General features: G+C 44.3%; 1 long non-coding RNA gene across 2 annotated transcripts in view; it reads right to left on the bottom strand.

Moving 5' to 3' along the window:
- Window positions 1-733: 733 nt before the first annotated feature.
- Window positions 734-6,598, bottom strand: part of LOC105746202 (uncharacterized) — a 324,527-nt gene continuing 318,662 nt past the window's right edge. Inside the window, exon 11 of one of the 2 annotated variants that reach the window (XR_011649474.1) lies at window positions 734-4,768. This is a non-coding gene — a long non-coding RNA (uncharacterized lncRNA). The remainder of the gene's footprint in view (window positions 4,769-6,598) is intronic. The other variant, XR_011649471.1, reaches the window with a different exon arrangement.

The raw sequence follows: 6,598 nt of genomic DNA, 5'->3' as shown, positions 1-6,598 counted from the left end.
CTCCTTGCGTGCATCAGCACTACACATGGGCCAGCTCCACACGGGTCAAGGAGGCCCAGCTCCACACGGGTCAAGGAGGGGTTTGAACCGCGGACCTCCCATGTGGTAGACGGTTGCCCTAACCACTGGGCCAAGTCCACCGCCCTTTTGTTGTTTTAAAGCAACCAGTTTGCAGTACTTCGTGCCGGCAGCCCTGAGAATCTAAGACAGAGGCATAGCAGCCTTAAGATCAGGGCTATATGGAGACTGGACCACAATGTGTGAATTAGAGGGAGGCCTTATCATTGGGTTTTCTCATTGTCCCCTTAATTACAGAGCTTCCTCTGCCATTAACCTGTCTCAGCTATTCTTTGTTTCTGCTTCTGTGGGTCATTCAACTGCTACTCCTATTATTATCACTGTCTTATGCTCTATATCTTGATTTCTCATTCCTGAGAGACACTGATTTGTTCCATTAGTCACCACTGTGACAAATGGAGAAAGCTTTTATTTTAGGTCACCTTATAGATTATCTGCTTTCCCTCCTCCAGTGAGCTGGGTCATGTGGTATACAATAAGGACACCCTCTTTCAAAGAATTACCTAGGGCTGCTGGCCCTAGCAAGGGACTGTGAGAGTGAGAGGAACCTAGACTGTAACAGTTGTGTCAAGAACTGTGAAGGAGGTGAGATTTTACCCTGCTTGGAAGCTAACAAATTAGAATAGATACCTGTAGAAGACACGAGACTCCTAGGTCAGAAATGAAGGACATTTTATTATTCTCACCTATAGCAGTAACCAATGTACCAGCATTTGTGTCAACTCACTGACCCTCAGTTCCCACAGGGTGATGAGAAGAGGGCAAGTGCACCAGGGAGTTATATTACAGGGGAGGACACTGAGCTTAGGGATCTGAATCTTTTATAATGGCACTAGGCATGCCTGCCCACTGCTCTAGAGGAAGACACTATCTCTTTCTTCCAAGGCCATTTGCTGTACAAACATCCTTGAAAGCATAGTCTGGAACAAATGCAGTCCCTGTCTCATCATAAGACAGGAGAAACTTGAGAGACCCATGGAGAATTGTCTCCCAAAAGACTTCTTTCCATTATATACTGAATAATGACATGTTTGCGGTGCAATTGATTGATCAGAGTCCAGAACTCAGAATAAAGGAAGTTGATGAGACAAACTTAAGGAAAAAAAAAAAAGAACACATAGGCAAAGTTCATCTCCCTTCTTGTCCTCCCTGCAATTTCTTCAAGAGATTTCTGCCTCATTTGCTGCTTGAGTCAGGCCACTTGCTTCCTATTTTTCCTTCCTTCACCTCCCTCAAAGCTCACCAGCACTGAATCTTATTCTCTTTTTTACTCCATCATGATCTCCAATAACCTTATTTTTATTTATTTAACAGGCATGTAAATCTATGTTGCTTGATAATACAAATATTAGCTCATTTAGTGTCTATAACATCACTTAAGGTAGCTACTGTTATCCCCAAGGAAAGTATGCTAGTGATAGTCACTCTAATAAAATACATATACTTTTGTAGATGTAGGTAGTAATAGCTAAAGTTTTAAATTACTCAAGAAATGTTTAAAGGACTTGTAGGAAAGCAAGAAGTGACGCTAGTAATCCTCTTGCGATAGGAACTTTAGGCCAATGGGGAATATCTCTGGAGAAAGGGACATATTAACACTTCTCCAATCATTCTAGCAGAATTTTCATGTGGTCAAGGTACCACTACTTGGTTCAAGTTGTCCCTGACTCCTGTTGAGACTCATTTTGAATAACTGGCTGGTTATTTTTCCACCATGTCCAGTTCGGTGCTGTATCCCTAGCATCTAGCCCAGTGCCCAATGCCCAGTATCTCATGGGTGTTCAAAAAGTGCATTTAATGACTGACTGACTGAATGAATAGGAACCAAGAAGCTTCCATGTTTACTTAATCCAAAGCATTTCTTGACCAGATGAAACAGATTAAATTACAACTTAAAGGAGGAATCTATGCCACAGTGTGTGTGTGTGGGGGGGGGGGGGGGGCGGATAATGCTGATATACAGGATGATAGAAGAAAGTGGAACCAAATGGATATATAGTTTTTTAATTTTGAAAAAAATTGCAGGGATTAGAGAGAGGAAAGAGGATGAGGTTGAAGGCAATCTAGAGGTTTCCTGGATCAACTGGAAAAAACTGAATGCAAAGCAAGAGGAAATAGACACAACTGTCAGGGGGCCAGAGATGTTGCGTATTCCAGTTCCAACAAATGACTGGAGGGGGCAGTTGATAGAAGGTGGGAGGAAACTATCTATAAGATAGTCTCTCCCTTTTAAGGAGCATTTTTCTGAGAGACTGATTCTCACTACTGAGGCAGGTCAGTATAGGGAAAGAGGGAAGGCAGCTGGGACCCAGCAGAGAAAATAACCATGAGACCCTGCCTGGAAACCCACTGAGGGGAAGTCTTCTACTAAAGAACAAAGCCAGAAAGACCTTGCTGAGACCCTGGCCATGAGGTCCCATTTGGAATTCTTTCCAGGGTCGAAGGGAAGCCCCAGATGACTCTAAACAGGCCTCCCACTGGCCCCTCAAGAGTTAAAGGTGGGGCAACCAGCAAACAGCTGGGACTGCTCCCCAACATTAGGAAAGGGGAGGGGGAAAGACTTTAAAAAGCCTTAACCTGGGGCCCCATGTGTGCGTCCCACCCTGTAGCATGCCTGCACCTGTGTCTCAGATTGTGTACTTATCTCATTTCTAGTTTTCTTGTTTCTTAATAAACTCCTTACTCCCTTGCCTACCCTATGGCGTGTCCTTAAATTCTTTTATGTGACATAAGCCAAGAACCTAAAAGCCCAGAACCCAGAGCAATCCACTAACACTACTGTGTGTTTATTAATTTATTTGAGCACAACAACCTTGAATTAGATTCTAGTGTTATTATTATCACCATTTTACCAATGACAAAACTGAGTTACAGAGAGGTTAAATAACTTGTCCACGGTCACACAGCGTAGACGGAGCAAAGCCGAGGTTTGAACTGGACAGTTTGCTCAGGGTCTGTGCAGTTTTCCATTACCCTTTGCCACCTCTCCCATACTACAGACGACCTCTATGCAAGGGCAGCAGCCCGGTCAGAGTCAAAGAAATCAGTCTAAGTTTTGTTTTTTGTTGAAAGTGTGCCTGTTCTGCTGTTAAGCCCTCCTACACGTGCTCCTTCTATGCAGATTGTGCCCATGCTCGAGGCGCTTCCATGAGGAAATTCTGGAGCTACCATCCTGCTAAGAGCTGGCTGCAGAGCCAAAGGCAGAGAGCAATGCAGACCCTGAGGAATAAGTAACAATTCAACTGTCCAAAAACTAGAATGATTCTTCAAAGACTAAGTGTGGTAGGAAAAATAATCAAATGACAGGGGTAGATGACTATTCTAGTTTAAAAGTTGTAGACAAGAGACATTACTATCAATATAATTCACGAACCTTGGTTTCTTAAAAAAAAAAATAGCTATAAAAGACAGTTGGAAGGCAGCTGGGAAATCTGAATATGAACTGGATGAACGAGTGATATGAAGGAAGTATTGTTCATTTTCCCAAGTCTCCTAATGACATGTGGTCACGTAGGACAACAGCCCCGGTTCTTAGCAGATGCTTGCTGAACCATTTAGGGCTGAAGTGTCATGATTTCTGGAACTAACTTTCAAATGGCTCTGAAAGAAAAATAGAAGCATTGATTGATTGGTAAAGCAAATATGGCAACATGTCAATAACTGCAGAAATCTCTGTGGAAGGTAAGCAGATGTGCACTGAACTAGTCCTTGGAGTTTCCCTGCATGTCATTTTCATAATAAGAAAGTTCTGGGGCGAAAGAGCATAGAGTGAGGAGACGGTGATTGCTTACAGATTGGCCAAGGCAGGCAGGGAACTTGTCCAACGCAAAGGCCTTCAGGGGTGAGTTCAAAAGCTGAGTTTAACCACACAGGTTTGAATGCAAATATTTTCTCAATAAAAGCAGAGAGAGAGAGGACTGGACCAAGCACAGGAAGGGAGATTTGGCAGTCGGTCCCAAGCAAGACAGCGGCGGCAGCTGTAGAGGTAATAAAGCCGCCTGAGCTGCAGACCCCTCTGTAGAGTCAGGAAGGGCAGAGCGCTGGGGGAACAGACAAGTCCGGGGACTTTCTGCGAACAGCTGGCGCCAGACTGCGAGGCTGCAACCCGCCCCGCACCCGCCCCGCCGACTGGCCGGTGACCTTGGGCAAGTTCCTTAACCTCTGGGACCGCTCAGTGTCCTGCTAGGTCTTCCCTCCTGGGGTCGCGAGTGAAGGTTCAGTAGAGCGAGGCGGAGAAAGGCTTAACCCAGGGCCTGGGCCACAGGCAGAGCTCGACAGTTTCTGTTCTCCTTGGTGTCACATCAGGGAGGATGGGGAGAAGAGATCACTTGTTTGCCACGGACTGTAACGGCAAAAAACAGCCCCACCCGCATCTCCTGCACCTTTGTTTACAAGGACATGGACTTTGGGGTTATTTAATTTCTTTCCTTTACTTGAAATGCTGTGGCCCCGGGTTAGCGACGATGCTGATGAGGTTAAACAGGGGAGGAGGTTATGCCGCGGCGTGGAAAATACACAGCGAGGTCTCTGCTTCAGTGTTTATCTTGAATAATACCTCATCTTCGCTGGGGTCATTATCTCTCGACAGCAGACAGTTATCCAGCCGCAACGGATAATTCCATTAACATTGCCACTTAAACTCAGCCTCGCCGGCTGCTCGGGCTCCCCAGCTGCTCGCTAAATCTTCGGGCTTCAAATCATTTTGGAATTAAAAAGAGAAAGTAAATTATTCAAACATACTTATTTGTGTTTTTTTTTTCCTGAGCAAATCTCAGCATCCTTGACTCATCGTTACTAAAAAGAGTATTGCTGCCGAGAATGTCATTGGTACAATTCCGTGCGAGCTTTGAGTTGCCTCAAGGGTTCATGACAGTTGAACACTCCCAGTTAGTGGTGAGGAGGTTTGTAATGATCGGGGGACTAAGATTTGGGGGAGGAGGGTGGTGGTCTTGTCTTAAAAGGAATGTAAATTCCATGTCTATGGAGACTTTGAAACGCCACTAAACATACTCTGGCAACAAAATGTAGATCACGGGTATACCCGACAGACATAAATGGTGACCCAGAGATTTAGCAGGTAAAAAATTAAGCACATTTCATTGGCTGAACTTCTGTTATTTAAAATAAGCCTGTGTCCTGTCCCTCCAGGCCCTGTGCTCCTTAGTGGTCTCTTTTACTGCCAGTTGGCAGTTTGAACAAAGAATGTGTGAGAGTAATTAGCGATGGTCTTCTATTTGGAGGGCAACTTCCAGTTTGCCAGAGGTTTTCCTACACATTAGCTCAATCCCAAATCCTCTCAATAGCCTTACTGCCTCCTCCTCTGCTCCCCCAGGCAAATGACACTGTCCCATATCACAGATAAAGGATCTTAGGCTCAGAGAGATTTAACCATGTACTCAACACTGCATGTCAAATATGGCAGAGGAAGAACTTGAGTGGAACTCTTTGGAAACCAAAGATCCTGTTTGGCTTCTCATTGAGAAAAGGGAAAAATGTCTATCATTCCATTTTTCCTACTGAGGGACTTTAGGCTTTCTTTCATGGTGAACGATCTATCTTCTTTCAAAGATGGGAAATCAGGGTGTCTGCAAAGTGCACATTTCCCCCACTGGATTGACCCCAGGACGACCTTTACACTCATCTCCACTGTTAATTCCTTGTGTCTGGGTTCTGATTTAAGTGTTGACAGAATGAATGAATGAAGTCAGATAATGGATGCACCTATGCATAGTGGGCACTCGAAAAGGTCTTTTATTTACAAACAATATTTATTTAGTATGTTTGGCAGCAGATTTGGTCAGGAAAGAGGTCAAAGGGTTGACTTAAATTAGGTTTGAAAGTTGGCTGGAATTCAATTACCCATGACTCTCTAGCCTCTCCTGCCAGCCATGATTAATGGACGGTTGGCTAAAGTAAATTGGGATTAGAAACACTGCAATCAACCTTTTTTGGAGAATGAAGATGCAGGAATAATCTAAGGAGTTGTCTGAGACTGGATGAGATTTCTTAGGTTGGAAATATCTCTGCGATGTAGATCAGTGATAGCCGGTTCGGATTTGGAGGCAAAGACGATGCATGACAAAGCTGGGGGGCGGGGGGGGGGAGGAGTTGGGGGGGGGTTCTTGTCACCTATTGTTTTTTCTCTCACAATCATTCTGTCCTGGTCGCCATGACTGATATGAATAAGTTGTTACTGAAGGCTGTGGATGGTTTGGATCCAGATCTTGAAAGAACACCTTGCTTTTGGATATTTGGGGTTTAAATTCTGGAAGGAGGCCAAATATGTTTAACAACTGAAATTCAAAGTTAGGGAGAGGATCTGTGCAACCCTCAACGCTTCTTTTTTTCCAATACGCATTTCCTTTTTTGGGTTCATTCTCAGGTTTAACTAATCCCAGCCCAGCAATTGATGAAGGTGGTGAGAATCCAGTACCTAGTTACAAGATTCTTTTCATATAAAAACAGTTTTTGGAGCCAGTCTCGTGGAAGGCATCTTAAAATGTGACTATAGTAGTTACTT

This window comes from Dasypus novemcinctus, chromosome 1 (assembly GCF_030445035.2).
Source record: "Dasypus novemcinctus isolate mDasNov1 chromosome 1, mDasNov1.1.hap2, whole genome shotgun sequence".
Lineage (NCBI taxonomy): Eukaryota > Metazoa > Chordata > Mammalia > Cingulata > Dasypodidae > Dasypus > Dasypus novemcinctus.
The sequence above is the reverse complement of the archived record's forward strand: the minus strand, read 5'-3'. Positions and strand labels throughout refer to the sequence as shown.